General features: G+C 23.9%; 1 protein-coding gene and 1 non-coding gene across 3 annotated transcripts in view; one reads left to right on the top strand and one right to left on the bottom strand.

Annotated features, from left to right (window-relative positions):
- Positions 1-18091, top strand: part of LOC122509246 (sestrin-1) — a 207381-nt gene that overhangs the window by 147444 nt on the left and 41846 nt on the right. The window lies entirely within an intron of this gene.
- Trnaa-agc lies at positions 14981-15053 on the bottom strand. The gene has a single exon. It is a non-coding gene; the product is annotated as a tRNA-Ala (tRNA).

The raw sequence follows: 18091 nt of genomic DNA, 5'->3' as shown, positions 1-18091 counted from the left end.
ATCGAGCAATTTGACATTTTTTATTAATACAATTTTTTTAGTGCTATCAAAATTTTCTATTATAGAATTTTTTATTATTTATTCTATTATTTATTCAACATATAAGGGTTTTTACAATTATTTTTTTTATTTTTATACAATTTATTAATAATTTTTTATTACACAATTGTATTGTTTAAAAATTATTACGATACATAATTTTTTAATTATAATTTTTCTGTTATTTTTTCATTAGGATTTTTCATTTTTCATTTTTTTTTTTTTTTTTTTATTTTTTCCTATAGAACTTTTATTTCAATTTTATTTCTATTTTTATTTTTTATTAACATACAATTGTTTTATCGTTTTTTTTTGTACAATTTTGATTTATGATTATTTTTTAGTACTATAATAATAATAATAATAAATAATTTAAAGATTGTATAAATCTTTAAATTATTTTTTATTTTCACACAATATCTGAAACTTGACAATATTAATATAATAATAATAATAATATTTATTAAAATAAAGAGAAAAGTTCATTACTTTTTTAAATAAAAGTTTCCAATTTTTTTCTTTGTCGTAATATATAAAAGTATTAATAAATTGTTTAATTTTCATTGTGCTAAAAAGATTAAATGTTGCCGAGGTTAGAAACAATATTTTTCAAGTACTTAATTTTTATCAGTTGAGAAAAAGTCACCATTTTTTTTGTGTAAGGATGACTAATAAAAATAGCATGAGAACAATAATTGCCATTGATATTTATTTATCTTCTTTATTTAACTAAATAATGTGTTTTTTTACTTAATACAAATTATACAATGTTTTTTTTAACTATTTATTTATTGAAGAATTTTACAGTCGATTTATTAATTTGAAATAAATTCTACATTTTATAAATCGTAAAAAATTGTAATATTAATTGTAATAAAAAAAAAACATAAAAAAAAATGAATTTTCGTAGAAAGAAAATTTTTTATATATTTTTTCTTTGTTCAATATTTGCGCATATTTAAATTATTATTTTGTATAGAATAAATGCTAATTTATTACTATAACCAAATCTACGATACATTCGTGACTCACTCTATTTGTGCATATTCAAAAGTTTTAAGTTATCTGCATTTAATATATTTTTTATCTTCTAATTTTTTCCAATAAATATTTTAAGAAAAAAAAATTAAGTTTAATAAAATTTTTAAATATCGTCCACTCTGTGATATTAATCAATTATTTTTTGAAAATTAATTACTGTAAGTAGAATATAATTTCGATTACTTTCGTCTACGAAAGTAATTTTTATTTCTTATCTCACACTAATAGAACAAATTATTAGAGATTAATTCGATCAATTTTTTTTTTCATTCTTTATCTTGAAAACGAAATTTATCAGTAGACTCGTCAATAGATGGACAGACAAATTGTCGCGCACTGTCTCTAAAAAATATAGTTACTTTATTGAATTGAATTTTATTTTTCTCGATGAGAAAAAAATTTTTATTTTTCTCTTTGCACGCGTCTTTTGATAAAAGTCATAATTATACAGAAAAGAGAAAAAAAAAATTTTCCTAGAGGAAATCAAAACCACTTGAATTGACGTTTAAATACGTCAATGACAGTATGAAAAATATCATTTTGATAGTATACATATATATATATATATATGTGATATTGATTGTATTATTATTTCATATTATTATGCTTTTACGGAATTTTTTACACTGACGGTAATCATTTGAAATTTTTTTCCATCATCTTGTGTGCCTGTGTGACTCATACAAAAATGTATAGCCTGACATTGTATAATATTTCAAGGTCACTCTGTTTCATACATTATATCAGAGAAACACTTGTGGTAATTTTTTTTTTCTGTTATTTACGGGCGCGATATCATTTTAAGCTTCAATTATGGTACAAATGTCATTAATAGAATTTTATTATTGTGAAAAACTATATTAGACTGTTGGCGAGGTATAAAAATGTAGAAAATAAGAGAAATTTATAGAAGGAATAATTTTTTTATTACAAGGAAAAAGCAAATAAAATGGTATTTAATATTAAAATTTTAAATATCAAACATTTCTATATTGTTGACAATTTTTACTATATTTGCGCAGTAAATTTTACTAAGTTAATTTCCCAAGTTAATTTTAGCAGAAATTTCGTAAAATTTACTTTGTAGTATTTTAATTGACTCCAAAAGTCTCCGGAGTCAAATTTAATATAAAGTTAATTTAAAAAAAATTAAATATTACATTTTCCGTAGTAAATTTTACTATTTTTTAAAGTTTTTTTTGAAAAACATAGGATTTATAATCAATGATCCCAAAAACCACCAAATAACAAGTTTCAAGTAAATCCGATCAATTTTTAAAAATTCGTCCGCCATTTTGAATTTTGAAAAACTGATTTCAGATTCGTAATCAGCAACCCCAAAAACCCCCGAGGAACAAGTTTTAAACGAATCCTAACAATTTCTAAAAAATTGTCCGCCATATTGGATCCGCCATTTTGAATTTTAAAAAACTGAATTCATATTTGTAATCAGCTACCCCAAAAAGACCTAAATACAAAAGATGACAAAAATTGCATTTTTCTAAAAGAAAGTCGTGCGTTAAAGGATTAATGAAAAATATTCTCAAATAAAAATTTGAAAATAAAAATTATTGAAAATTAGCTTGAAAATAGATACAATAAAATATATATAAAAAAAGAAATTGTTTCATTCATATAGTAAAATTTAGTTCTAAAATTTAAATAACAATTTTTAGATTTCCCAAGTAAATTTCTATAGTTACGAAAGTTAATTTTAATAAAAAAAATATATTGGACAAAATTCAATATTTTATTAAAATTCCTCTCAGCGTATATCGCAGAGAAATTATTTCTCAAAATTAAAAAAATCCACATGTGTTAAAAAGGTATTTAGAGCATTATGTTTCTAAATAGCTAAAATATTAAAATTTTCTAAAAATATTCTTCTATTTGCGAGCAAGATATGGTGAAAATTTTAATTAAAAATTATTAAATACAGGAATAGAGTTAGAATAATATAAAAATATATAAATAAAATTGAAATCTTATTTTTTATTTATTTTTCTATTAATATTATTCTTTAAAATAAAAAAAAGATAATTCGCTTGACGTTGAATAATATCTTCATCTATTTTTTGTAGCCTAAAAATATTTTAAGATAGTGGTGAATATATACGATCGTCTTGTCAGGAATATAATGAGAAATGAATATCTATTGTTTTCTTGACCTAGCGACCGTTTTATATAAGTTTAAGTTTAATGTTGTGTGCGGCATAAGCCCTGCTATCTTTCATTTACCCTTTAAGGAAGGTTATTCAAAGAAACTTATCATTCTTTTGTGTACAAAAAGTCTCGAAAATTCTAATTTAAAATTCATGTTACTTATTTCTTTAAATGTCTGAATTATATAATATCTCTGTGAAATAAGATTTGAAAAAAATCTATGTGATAAGAAAAAATTTTTCTTCAAGGAAAATATCAAATACTGGTATAATAATAATTAATATAATAATAAACAATAAATTTTAAAAAACTGAAAAAATTTATATTTAAACAAAACAATAATTTAATGTGTATTTTTTTTATCTGTTTCAGGTGAGTACGTTTCTCGTTTTTTTTTCCTAATTGGTGAGTACATTTTGTAAGGTCGTTTTTTATAGTAGTTTAATATTACTTTTATCTTTTTATTTATTTTAATTTTAATCGTTTATAAACAATATATGTAGCGAAAAAAAATTCATTATGAATAAATTTGTATATTTTCGAAATTTTATTCAGTTTGGAAGGAGACATAATTTGTTAATTTTTGTATATCGATTGGCGATAAGTGCCACCGGCAATTTATTGCGTGTCACGTGTCAAAAAGCCTCCTCGCAAACGAAACAAGCCAGTGGAATATTTTCGAACTATTTTTAGTTTTCAATATTATATTTGTTTTAGCGTTTTTCAAAGAAAAATGCAGTATTTTTAATTTTTAAGGAAAAATTATTTTTCCCCGGATTTGAAAATAAATTGATTTTCTAAGATTTTTCATTTTTGAAAAATAGAGTTTAGATGTACATATATATTATTTTTAGAAAATAACTTTCAGATCCAATGAATAGGAATTTCATTTTATCTCGAATAATGTTTAAATATCAACCGGTATTGCATTTAATTCAAATAAAAAGTTTACATTGAATAAAATAAGTCCGAACATCTTTTGAAAATAGAATATGTTTATTTTTTTCTATATTACTTGATTTTCTTTTTTGCTCGCGAAGAAATAAATAATAATATTCTAAGGAAGGGGGATTTAGTATTTTTTTTTTTCGAAATTGACACACACACCCAAAACTTTTCATTTTTCTTTGTTCTGATTAGTGAATGGAATTTTCCAAAGACCCTAAAATGCTCAATGCTCGAGTGATCATTTTCATGTTCCCTTGTTGGAAATAAATTCCCAAGTTAGAGGAAAACCCAGTGGAGAATTTCTTTGTCCTATTTAAGCAACATATTTTTGAAAAGCATCTTGCTTGCGCGTCCGTTAATTTTATATAGCTAATGACGCAGCTGCCAGTGCAAAAGAAAAAAATGAAAATATTTTTTAAAAATTCCATTGTTCGTTTTGTTTCAGAAAAATAGATTTATTAAAGACGCAAATATATAGTTACAAAAAACAAATACGAATTGTAGAAATGTTAATTTCTATGAGTGCGATACTCGAAGGAAATTAATTTTCAAATAAAAATTGCTGATTGTCGATAACAAAAAAAAAAAAAAAAAAAAATTGTTAATACAATGCTTGCATTAGATTTAGACGAATTTGCATGAAATTTTCAAGAACAATGTCGATGTCTCAATCGAACCTGACCTCGAACGATACCTGTTTTAAATAATAATAAAAATAATAATAATAATATAATAATAATAATTGTAATAATTATGATTATGATTATGATTATGATTATGATTATGATTATGATTATGATTATGATTATGATTATGATTATGATTATGATTATGATTATGATTATGATTATGATTATGATTATGATTATGATTATGATTATGATTATGATTATGATTATGATTATGATTATGATTATGATTATAATTATAATTATGAAAAAAAATGATAATAGTAATGCAGTATGATCTCGATATGTTGCATCATTCATAATTTTTGTGCAATCATTACATTCTCTTGTTTATTAACAAGTTTTATTCGATAGCAAAAATTAGAAAAGAAAGATGTCAATCAGATGTATTGAAATCATTACACACTGTCATACTCGCCAACGTCAATTCCTTCATTTGGAAAACGTAATTATGTATTTAAAATTTAAATACCCTTAGAAGTGACAGTTTGTGATAAACTTCCAAGGTTTTCGCACATCTCGCAAATAAATAAATTAAAAAAAAAAAAAATTACTTTTTTTTTAACACTAAAGATGACAATTTTTAATCGGATTTTAGGTTTTTTTTTTTTAATAATGTGAAAAAGAAGCAAATCCTTTGAAACTTCTTTTTTTTTTCTTTATATAACATCTATGTTGTGGAACGGGGAAAGAGAAAAAAAATGACAGTGAATAAAAATAAGTAGGACAAAGAAAGAGATGTAGAAGATTTAAGCCACTGATTAGAACTCAACAACTGAAGGGGTCAATGTTCTGCTTTCACACTTTAGTCACTCTTAAATTGATCTTTGCACTGGCACAATAATTACCGCAATGAGAAATTGCAGGGGAAAAAAAAATTTCATTTATTCTGAAAATTCATCATTGACAATAATTGCTGCTGTAGAATATTGATATTTATTGTTATTTGTAAAACGGAAAGAAATTTAAAAATAAATTGTGAAAACTAGTTTCATATAAATATCAAAAAGTAGTAAAATTAGGAAAAATGTATACATTAATTTAATAGAAGAAATAAAATGTAAAATAACTTTTTTATATCGTGCATAGTAAAACATAAATTAATTACATAATTTTTTTGTATTATTCTTAATTTTTTTTTATTTTCGGAACCAATTATATATACAAAAATAGTTTTCTGAATCTAAATTAGTATAATTCCCACTAACAAATAGTAAATACTGTTATATTCATTTTTATGAACGACTTTTACCTTTCTTGATTCGTGAAATATGACAAATGGTTCGCAAAAAAAAATGAAAATTAATTTTACTAAACTGTTTAGTAAAATTTCGCCAAATTAGTTTAAGAAAATAAATGAATTTTCATATAAAAAAAAAAAATTTAATAAAAATGGTTCCAATTTACTTTCTAGCATAGTAAAATTAACACTTGAAGTTTGTTATGATTAATTCTATATTTCAGCGAATAAACTTTAATATTTATTCCCGAAATTAATTTTAGTAAACGTTACTGAAATTGATTTTTTAGTAAAGTAAATTTTTCTTCCGAAGTTTTTGACCTAATTGTAAATATTTTTTTGGTCAATTTTACTATTTTTGTAGTAAAAATTATCCGAATTGATAAATATATCTATTTCCCAAGTATAAATAAATCTGATTTAGTTTTAGAATGTAAAATTAGTAAAATTCATTCTTCGAAATTATAAAATTTAGTCCGGAAATTTTGAAGATAAATTTAATTTTTCCGGAATGAATTTTCATATTTGTTAAATTGTTGTTAAATTTTACTTTCTTTGATAGAATTTATAAATTTTACTATTTCTTAAATTAATTTATAATTTAAGAAAAAATTGTTAAATATTACTTTTTAATGTAGTAAAATTTTCTTTAAAACTAGTAAAATTTTTCATTTATAATACAACAATTCTGACCATAATTTTTACGTTTTTCATGAGTTTTTATTATTTTCGAGAAAATTTTACTCTTTTCAAAGTAGGTTTTAGTAGATAGTTAATAAATTTTACTAAGGCAGTACCTAAACTGATTTTTCGAAGTAAATTTTAGTAAAATTACTAAAATTTACTTTATGTTTCACAGTAAAATTAATTCTATTAGAAAAATTTAAATTCGTTTTGTTATTTTATTTACTAACTTTCATGGACTTTATGTGAAGTTTCACTATTTAAAAATGTAAATGTCACTCTACACATTTGTTCATGTATAGGTACAGAAAATATGTTATTATTATTATAAGGTAAAATAATTATCGACTTTAAACAATTAATATGGAGATAAAGAATATAAAAATAACTCACAATCTTATTTTTCTCACATTATTGTTCAATTAATCCACGTATTATTTCATCGTGCAGATATACAAGAAGATAAAAAAAAAAGTGAAAGATAATATTTAATAAGAGACTGATTTTCTCGTTCAATTCATCTCTATTATCACTGAATAAATGAAAAAGAGGTGTAAAAATAATGACAATCTTTCGTTTTCTTTTTAAAATATACGCGCAAAAAAAGGAAAAGAAAAAAAATTGACGAGAGGGTGTGTTTATATATATATAATTCTTAACTCGTGATTGCGTCGCTAACTTTTCTTATCGGTGAAATTCAATATTTACATAGTTTGTCAATATATATTGGAAAATTGTATATAGAAGAAGAAGAAGAAAAAAAAAATGCAAAAAGAAAAGAATAATATGCAGAATTCATCGACTCATGGAACAATAGACATCGATCGAATTTAAAGAAACAGGCAATTTGCAACTGATTATAACATTTGTTGATGGACTGTTACATCTATTTGTAGAAGCTGACGAAAGACATTTGTTCATTGCATCAGTCGTACGATAAAATGACCTTATTTTTGCCAATGATCTGCAATAGTCTAGCCGCATCCAAAGCTGGCCTAAATCCTTTGTCTTTAACACACTAAATCCAAAGAAATGATTTTTTTTCTTTCTTTTTGTTTGTATTGCATATTATATATGTGTATATAGAAAAGCAGATCATTGCAATGTATATGACGTTCTTTTTATCCAATATAGTGGATTATCAATGCTGATGTATGAATAATAGTATAATATTTACACTTTTTTACTCTTTTTTTTATTCACTTGCAAATGATAATGTTGATTCGAATTGAAACTATTTTAAAGTAAAATTGGTAAAATTTATTCACAAACAGAAGAAAACGATATTTTTTTCACTTATTTCACTTATTTCAAAGTAAATTTTACTATTTTTTTAATAAATTTTAGTACAATTTAGTCAAATTTTCATTGCAAATAGTAAACACCTATTAGGCTAGAATTTTTGATAATTTTTATTTATCTATTTATTTATAATGTTCCGGCGGACAATTTTTAAAATTTTTTACTATTTTCGAAGTAAATTCTACTATACTTTCTAGTAAATTTTAGAAAAATCAGTCAAATTTTCTTCTGAAATAGTAAAAATCCACGAACTTATAGCAAAAGTTGAAATGATGACTACAGAAAAAATTAATAAAACTCTTTGCAAAATTTCAATTATTTTCAAAATTTAGAAAAAAAATCTCAACAAAATCCCAATTATTATCTTTACAAATAAAAGAATTCTTCTTCAAAATTTAATTTTTTCAAAAATTTTAATAAAAATTCTTGTCAAAATTTCAATTATTTTCATAAACAGTAAAACTCATCGCAGAATTTCAATTATTTCTATATTATACTTTTTATTCGAATTCCTTGAAAAATGTAACTATTGTAAGAAATTTTATTAAAATTCGTCAAAAGAATTGTATTATTTAAAAATTTGTTAATAAAATTCTTTATAGGAATTAAATTTTAAGAAACATTCAATTATTCAATAAATAATTTACTTTTGTATTTAAATAATTGAATTTTCGTAGAGTTTTCTAATAAAAATTGATTTGAAAATGAACTTTAGTTTAAATGTTAGATAATAATAGAATATGAAAATAATTTTTAAGAAATTACAATTAACAATATTTTTATAATATAAAATAATGATTTTAACACTTGATTCTCTTTAATTATTATAAAATATTTTTAAAGTTGATCAATTTCAAAAAGGTTTGAATTTGAAATTTAATTGAAAATCTTAATTCCTATGGAATTTAAATTTTCTAATAATTAACATTTTTCTAGTATTTTTTATAAATAAAAAGTAGAATAATTTGCATGATAATTTAGATCAGTCAAACAAAATTTGTTTTAGAAAAAAGCATATAAAAATATATTTTTTATTTGTTAATCATAAATTTAAAAAAATTTTCTAATTTGTTTTCAAGTTAAGAAGAATAAAAAAAATATGATTATTATGAAATTTTATTATGCGAAAACTCATTTGTTTTTTTTTCTAACTAATTTCAGAACGTAAAAACAATAATAAGTTTTTGTATATAATAAAATTTAATAATAATCATATTTTTTTAAATTCTTTACCTGAAAACTATTGTTTTTTAAAATGCTATAAAATTATAGCATTTTACAAAAGTTAACTTTTGTAAATGTTAATTTTTTCATTCAGCAATTTTCTTATGGATACAAAAACATATTTTCTACAAAATAACTTATGGATTTCAAAATCTATCAATTTTTTAGAAAAAATATAAACTGAAAAAAGGTCAAAATAGACAAAAGCATACACAGAAACAAACTTCTGCGGACAGAATGAATGAAAGAATACGGAGATTAATATAGTTTTATTTATAGTTATAATAATTAATTATTTAAAAACAATCGATCTCTATTTATTTATTTATATATCTATGTATTAATTATTATTTTCACTTAACATTATTATTATTATTTTTTTTATTACTACTTTTAATTGCTAATTAAGTTTTTCAGAAGGGAGGAAGAATATGAACTTTTTCATTTCTTTGTTATTTTCTCTTTGTCCCATTTTATTCGATCCTATTTGAACATAATTCGTTTTGGTTATAAGGATTCAACTGAGACCCTTGTGGCCATAAACGTCCTTTATCTTTTCGAGGGGTGGAGAAAGTAGTTCTTGCTTTGGCTGTTATGTTTCCCAACCTAGAGCCCTAGATATGGCTTTGTTCCCTAAGGGTTATGATCATCAGGGTTTATTGATACTTTCGACGCCGTTTTCCCCCGCGAACGCAAAAACATTCTTCAAAATCTGAATAATTGGGAAAATATTCTGTTTGGAAAAAAAAAAATAGCAAAAGTTCTGAATTTTTTTCAGTATTTTATTACCAAAAAGGGCTCTGAATATTATACAGAGGCTGATTCTATTTCAATTCATGTAGGGTAAATAGATTAAAAATTCTAAATCAAGTTAAAGGTAATTTTTCTTGTTCTTTAGGACAAATGAAGAGACACGTATTTTTTTATTTAGCGAAAAAAAAATTTTTAGCTGAGTTATGAGTGTTTGAAAATTTTAGGACATATCGTGATTTTAGAGCTAAACAGCTGACAAATTATTTTCAAATCTTTCTAGTTTTTGCAAAAATAAATATTTTTCAATTTTTTTTCTTGATTTTAGTAGTGTTTTTGATACTTTTTCTTTGCAAACTTGAAAATTTGAAAAACTCTGAAAATTAACAAAATGGCGGCCATTTTTCGATAAATCAAAAAAGTCAATTTTCTCAAAAACATCATTTTTTATTTTTCTTAAAATTTTTGTGTGATTACTAGATGAAAAAAGGAACTTTTTCCAAAAGGTTTCAAGTCCGCTAAAACTGTTTGGAAGTCGCTATAATTTTTTTTCAGAAAATAACAAATCTCATTATTTTCTCTCTAAATCAGAATCAGTAAAATTCCACTGAAAATCAGTGGAATTTCACTGAAAATCAGTTAATTTTGGTACTTTTTATTTGCAAACTTGAAAATTTTGAAAATTAACAAAATGGCGACCGTTAAATTTTTTTGGTCGTCATTTTGAATTATAAAATTTTAACCAAATATTCTAACTCAGCGACCCCAAAAACCTCCAAATGAATATTTTTATTCAATTATTTTTAGTATTTTTAGTTTTCGATTTTTTGAAAAATGGCCGCCATTTTGTTAATTTTCAAAATTTTCGAGTTTGCAAATAAAAAGTAGGTACTAGAAACACTACTAATCATCGAAAAACATAAACATGCAAAATATATATATGCCGATATACATTACTCAAAATAATGAAATTTGTTATTTTCTGAAAAAAATTATTGCGACTTCCAAACAGTTTTAGCGGACATGAAACCTTTTGGAAAAAGTTCTTTTTTTTATCTAGTAATCACACAAAAATTTTAAGGAAAAATAAAAAATGATGTTTTTGAGAAAATTGACTTTTTTGATTTTTTGGAAAATGGCCGCCATTTTGTTAATTTTCAAAAATTTTCAAATTTTCAAGTTTGCAAAGAAAAAGTATCAGAAACACTACTAAAATCAAGAAAAAAAATTGAAAAATATTTATTTTTGCAAAAGTTAGAAAGATTTGAAAATAATTTGTTAGCTGTTTAGCTATAAAATCGCGATATGTCCTAAAACTTTCAAACACTCATAACTCAGCTAAAAATTTTTTTTTCGCTAAATAGAAAAATACGTGTCTCTTTATTTGTCCTAAAGAACAAGAAAAATTACTTTTAACTTGATTTAGAATTTTTAACCTATTCGCCCTGCATGAATTGAGATAGAAGCAGCCCAGATGTTTTTTGTTATCAAATTTATATGTCCTGTGGAGAAAAACAAATTTGGATGAATTTAATATTAATAGTGCAGTTGAATAAGAAGTTTATCGTTGCGCACCTTGAGACAAGGTGTCTGATCGAATCATCGTATCGGGGTATTTCGCTTTATTGATGTAATAAAAAAAAAGAAAAGAGCTTCTTTATCCTTACGTGGCAGGCAATAGTTTGCAATGTAAGAATCACCTTTAGTTCGCGTATAAATATAAAAACGTATACCATGTTATTTACGTCTCGAATGTAATTTCGAATTCACGTATTGGCATTTTATTACACTGCTGACATCTGGAAAGCATTACTTTTGCACCCCTCCCTTTCTTCGTTTGGGATATTTTCTCTTTACTTCCACCATGTGAGGAATATAGTCTCTCACACTTTTCGAGACTTTTGAAGCTTATGCAGTAGTAGCTATACTACTGGAGTTTCTTTGTATCGTACGTCCTTCACCATTCTTTCTACACGGAGAAAAAAATCAGGGCTTTTCAGCATGGAGTGGTCTGTACCTTTAGCGCATGGGCGCTTCCTTACGGCGAAAGAACGAATTTGTACGATTGCAGCAAGAGCTCGCCCTATTTTAGTAAGGAGCCTTGCTGCAATCGTACGAGTTCGTTCTTTCGCCGCAAGGAAGCGCCCATGCGCTAAAGGTACAGACCACTCCATGCTACAAAGCCCTGATTTTTTTCTCCGTGTAGCTTACTATCATTTATCTCATTTTCTTTTTCCTTCCAGCTGAATATATTTCTTTCTTCTATGTGTATATATATACTTTTTCTCACCCCACAACCAACGAAGATCTCTTGACTTGATGAGGGAACATCTTCTTCCGCTTGCATCGTCGCCTGCAACAATCTACAATCGAAGAATATATAAATTTGTTATGGGAGTTAAGCAGGAAGTGTATAGTAAAGAAAACGGACAGATTTTTTATTCTCTGACAAAATCGAAAATTAAATTTTATTTGCAGAGATTTTTGGAAAAAGGCAGAAGACTTTTGCTTAAAGTATTTTATTTGAAGACAATGCGTCAACGATGCGTGAAGATGCGCTTGTGACGAATGCGCAGTGATGGTGCGCAGTAACATTGCGCTTGCGCATTAAATTATAAATCAATTTTCATTCAATAAAATGTGCCTTTCAAACGAAATGAAACGAAATTTTTTAGTTGAATTGTGAAATTATCACAGTTATCGTGAATCGTCAACGTTAAGGGTCAGTGGGTGAGGAACAAACGCATTTCTCTTATCACATACTTTCACTATGCATATGCGGACATCAATAGATGAACGGCAAATTTCTCGGTAATCACTTGTAAATTTTATTTTTAAAAATATTTTCCTTGAGTAATATAGATAATGACGAATCATTTTGCAGATATTTTTTCTTTCCTAAATGAACAAACTCATTATTCAACTGCAATTTTTCCCTTTTAGGATAACAAAAAAAAAATACTTTAATAGTTGCTTTTTGTTAAAATCACACAATAATTTGATTATTTCTATTATTTTGGTGAATAATTAAATTAATTTTGAATAATTAAATTCTAAACTTTCTTCAAGTTATGAATTTTAATTAACAGCATGCGTGATTGTTAGATCTTCAATGTAAATTTTTCGAGCATTTTTTCCTTAAAATATTAAATAAATTAAATTAGTTTTTGTGGTAATTAATTTTGTAAATATTAAAACTTTTGCTTCTCACTGCCCTTCCTCATTATATTTTTAAGTTATTCACAAAAAATCTAACAATCACATGCTGTTAAATTAGAAAAGATTTTAGTTAAAAACAGTTACAATTTACGCAAAAATGATTCAATTTCAGAAAGTTTTATAATTATTCATTTTATTCAACGAAAATTTATGAAAATTTCAATTGTTCCTAAAGTTTCGAAAGTTTACATGAACGACATATTTTTGTTGCTTCTTTTAATTTGAATTTTATTTAAAATTATTGTTTCTACGATTAAAAAATTATTTTAACTATAAATAAATAATCGCAATTACATTATTTTTCCATTTCAGTTTAGTAATTTTTAAAAATATTGGAACATAGAAAAATATTTCATTCATTTGAACGTTCAAAACTTTAGAAAAATAATTTCAATTCCTGTGAAGAAATTAATACCTATTAATTAAATATTTATTCAAATAAGATTTAAATTAAAATTTTTTTTACATAGTTGAAGTCTTAAAAATTTTATTTAGAAATTCGGAAAAATTAGTTCTTTAAAATATCTTTCAATTTTTGTTTTTAAAAATAATTGAATGTTTATAAACAAGTAATTAGTATTTTTTGAAATTTTCTAAACTTTTATTAAAAATAATTGAATTTTCAAAAAGAATTTTAATGGAATTTAAAAAAAAAATCCGTGAGAAGTTATTTTTTATATTTTTAAAGTTATAAAATGGTAAATAAGTTTAACTTAAAAATAAGTTGGCAAAATTTTTGCATTTAAAAATGATCTCTTATTGAACATCTCTTGAATTTTTGAGAGTTTGTTAATGTTAATGTATTGTCCACAAAATTATACACGGAAAGAATGTTATTTAAAATTTTAGGTTTTAATCATGTGTTTAGAATTTTTTTTATAGGGATCAAAATTCTGTCTGAAATTGAGGGAAAGACAAAATAAAATTTTTGCGGCAAACCGACGATTAATTGTCTTTAATAAAAATTATTTGATACAAAGAAATATTTATTTGATATATAACAGAAAAGTTATTATTTATTTGAATCAAATACATTTTTTTTCACTGAATTAACATAATTATTAAAATAATTATTATATTATATAATTATAAAATTCTATTATAATATTTATAATATTTATAATATTTATAAAATTATAATAAAATTATTGAAAAATAATTTTCTTCAAACTATAAATGAAGCTGTTTTCTATTCGATGAGAAAAAAGAAAATTTCTTCCATTCTTGTAACTATTTCATCATATTGGATTAAAAATACAAAAAGTCGTTAAAAATTTTTATTTGCAATAAACTATTTTCGATCCCCTGAGTCACATTATGTCCCTTTGTGCTGATATAAAAGCATTTATTTACACGAATGAGCCACGTGGATATATGATTAAACGCTTAAGGTGTTTCAGCTGTGTCAGCTCAAATAGCATTTTCTCATGAGGATTGTCAAGCGAAACGCGAGAGATAAGACGATTTGTCGAGTTGATTTATTGAATAAATTGACGTGATGTATTGACCAGTATATAATTTTTCGCCATTTTCTCCTTCATTGTCAAGTAGATTTTTTCTGTGTCTATACTTGACAATCGAGAAGAAAATATTAAAACTAAAAGAAAGGCGCTAGGCAAAAAAATATTGATTTACAATTTGTAAATTAGAAAAATTTTAATAAAAAAAAAAAATTTTTTCTTGGAGGCGCCGGGTATCGATCCCGGTACCTCTCGCATGCTAAGCGAGCGCTCTACCATCTGAGCTACGCCCCCTGATGAAAATACAATCTCCTAACGAAATAGCCGCTCGGTCCTTTCACTGTTGTAAATTCACTCGCTCTCCTATATTGGAATATCGACTCCTTTACATAATCAATTCCACATCAATTATTCAATCTGTTTATTCGATTGAGCTGTTTTTTTTCCCTATCAATGATTAATCGTTTGAGACAAATGCTTTTAATAAAAATAGTTATACTTGTTTTAAGTGGGTAAGAGAAAAACAAGTACTTAGATAATTTAACTCGCTTTACATTGAATAATAATCGAATAAAAATTTATTTGATTTAAAGAGAAAAAAAGCTTTTACTATTTGTATAAATTTTATTAATTCTGCAAACATTGTTAATTTTATTAAATTTATTAATTCTGCAAACATTGTTAATTTTCTTAAATTTATTAATTCTGCAAAAATTATTAATTTTCTTAAATCTATTAATTCTGCAATCATTATTAATTTTCTTAAATTTATTAAGTTTGTAAATTTTGTGAATTTCATTAATTCTATGAAAAATATATTTTCTGTCATAATCGCTAAAAAGAATAAAATGTGATTTCGTGTAATTTATAATTTATATAGTATTTAGAACTAAAAATAAAATTTTAAGGAAGAGTGTGTGTATCGTGAAATGTGTAGACCTTCGAAAATGATAAGGAGCTAATTCGACGAGTGTCTTTGCAGTCAATCTCGAATGAGTCATCAGGCGGGTCAGTGAACATGTGTGTCAGGCTGCACTTGCGATTGGCATAATCATAACGAAACATAATCGTCCTAAGACCGGCCTGCTGCCTTTAATTTCCAATGCAGAAACTTTCTTTTCCGCTGTTGCACAGGCTCAACTAATATGTACAATGTGCATCACTGATATATACATATATATATTTATATATATTCTCTACAAAGTTATTACCTTTTAGTTTGGCATTCTTTTTTGAAATTCATTTTGAAATTCATTTTGAAATTTATTTTCTTGATTATATCTTACACAGATCTTATTAATAACACTATAAAAAATAAATCTTATTTTCAGCCCATTTTTTAATGAAAATCATTTTTTACATTTTAACAACTTTTGACTGAATTTTAACCTTCAGTATAAAATTAAATCTTGTTTTAAGCCTGATTTTTAGTAAAACAACCAAACATTGACTGAATTTTTTATTAGAAACTTGTTTTTAAGACCTATAATTGTCTCATTTTTATTCGATTTTTATTATAATTCGATCAATTTAAAAAAAAGTTCCGACATATTGGATCCGCCATTTTGAATTTTAAAAATCTGACTTCATATTCGTAATCAGCGACCCCAAAAACCCCCGAGTAAGAAATTTCAAGTTAATTTGATCAATTTTAAAAATAAGTCCGCCATATTGGATCCGCCATTTTGAATTTTTAAAATCTGACTTCATATTCGTAATCAGCAACCCCAAAAACCCCCGAGTAACAAGTTTCCAGTGAATTTGAGCATTTTTAAGAAATAAGTCCGCCATATTGGATCCGCCATTTTGAATTTTTAAAATCTAACTTCATATTCGTAATCAGCGACCCCAAAAACCCCCGAGTAACAAGTTTCCAGTGAATTTGAGCATTTTTAAGAAATAAGTCCGCCATATTGGATCCGCCATTTTGAATTTTTAAAAACTGACCATAGATTCGTAATCAGCGACCCCAAACACTGTCTAGACATGATCCTCAAAGTATTTTCTATTGGTGGTTAGACACAATTACATTTATTGTAAAAAACCGTTTTTTTTTAAGTTTATTTATTTATAACATTTATTTTATCAACAAAAATATATATTTTTTTTGAATAGTAAGGAATGTTCTCTAATACATGTAGTATACTTTTTGTCATTGAAACAAATGAAATAGTGCTTGAGAATAATATAATATTTTTCACTTTCTTAAAAAATTTCAATTTTTTCAATTTTATTAAGAAAAAACTATGCAACAAAATTATTATTGTAGATCTAATACCCACAAAAGGACATTTTTTAAAAAAAATTTTATTCCAAAAAATAAAATAATGCAAACAAATACTCGGCTAATCTCATTTTTGTAGCTCATTTGTTTTTGAAAAATAACATTTTAATGTTAATTTCGAAGTAAATAAGTAATATTTCTTGATAAATTTCTTGTATAGAATTTAAAAAATAATAAGTAAATGATAAATAATTAATTATTAACTATAGAAATAATCGTCTTATTCTTTCTTTCATTTTGTCCACACTTTAAAGTTAGTTTTTATGTATGCTTTTGTTTTTTTTTTCTTTAAAAAATATTGTTTGACAGATCGAAAAAATGCAGGTATTTTTTAATGATTTATAATAATAAAACAATATTCGAATTTAGAAAATATAAAAAAATTATGATTAACAAATAAATTTTCTTTATTATTTGCTTTTTTCTATAAAAATCTTCGTTCGATCTAAATTATGCAAATTTTTCTCCTTTTTAATTATAAAAAATATGAGAAAATTGTTAATTGTTAAGAAATTATAATTAAGAAATAGGAAATATATATTGAAACTTTTTAAATTTTTAGAAAATAAAGGAAAAAATTGTACTCAAAAAAATGTTCTGTTACAATTATTTACGAATTTCTTTAATTGTAAAATTATTCGAAAACATCAATAACTTTTTTTTATATAAATATTTAACCAATATTATTTTTCCATAGGAATTAAGAGTTTAAAAAATTTTAAATTCAAATATTTTTAAATTCAATAACTTATAAGAATATCTTCATGTTTTATAATAATTAAAGATGACCGAGTGATAAAATCATTGTTTTATATTATAAGAATAAATTATTACAGTAACTTTTTCAAAATTATTTTCATCATTTCAAATCAATTATCATTTTCTACAATTTTTAATTATTTTTTATGAAAATAATTGAATTCCTTAAAAAAAATTTTATTATTTTTTATAAAAATAATTGAATTATTGCGAAGGAATTAAAAAAAAATGTGTAAATAATTGAATTCCTGAGAAATTTTTCTTATTTATAAAAATAATTAAATGTTTG

Source organism: Leptopilina heterotoma, unplaced genomic scaffold, assembly GCF_015476425.1.
Source record: "Leptopilina heterotoma isolate Lh14 unplaced genomic scaffold, ASM1547642v1 Lhet_6, whole genome shotgun sequence".
Taxonomy (NCBI): Eukaryota; Metazoa; Arthropoda; class Insecta; order Hymenoptera; family Figitidae; genus Leptopilina; species Leptopilina heterotoma.
Note: the sequence above shows the minus strand (reverse complement) of the source record. Positions and strands in the feature narration are given on the sequence as shown.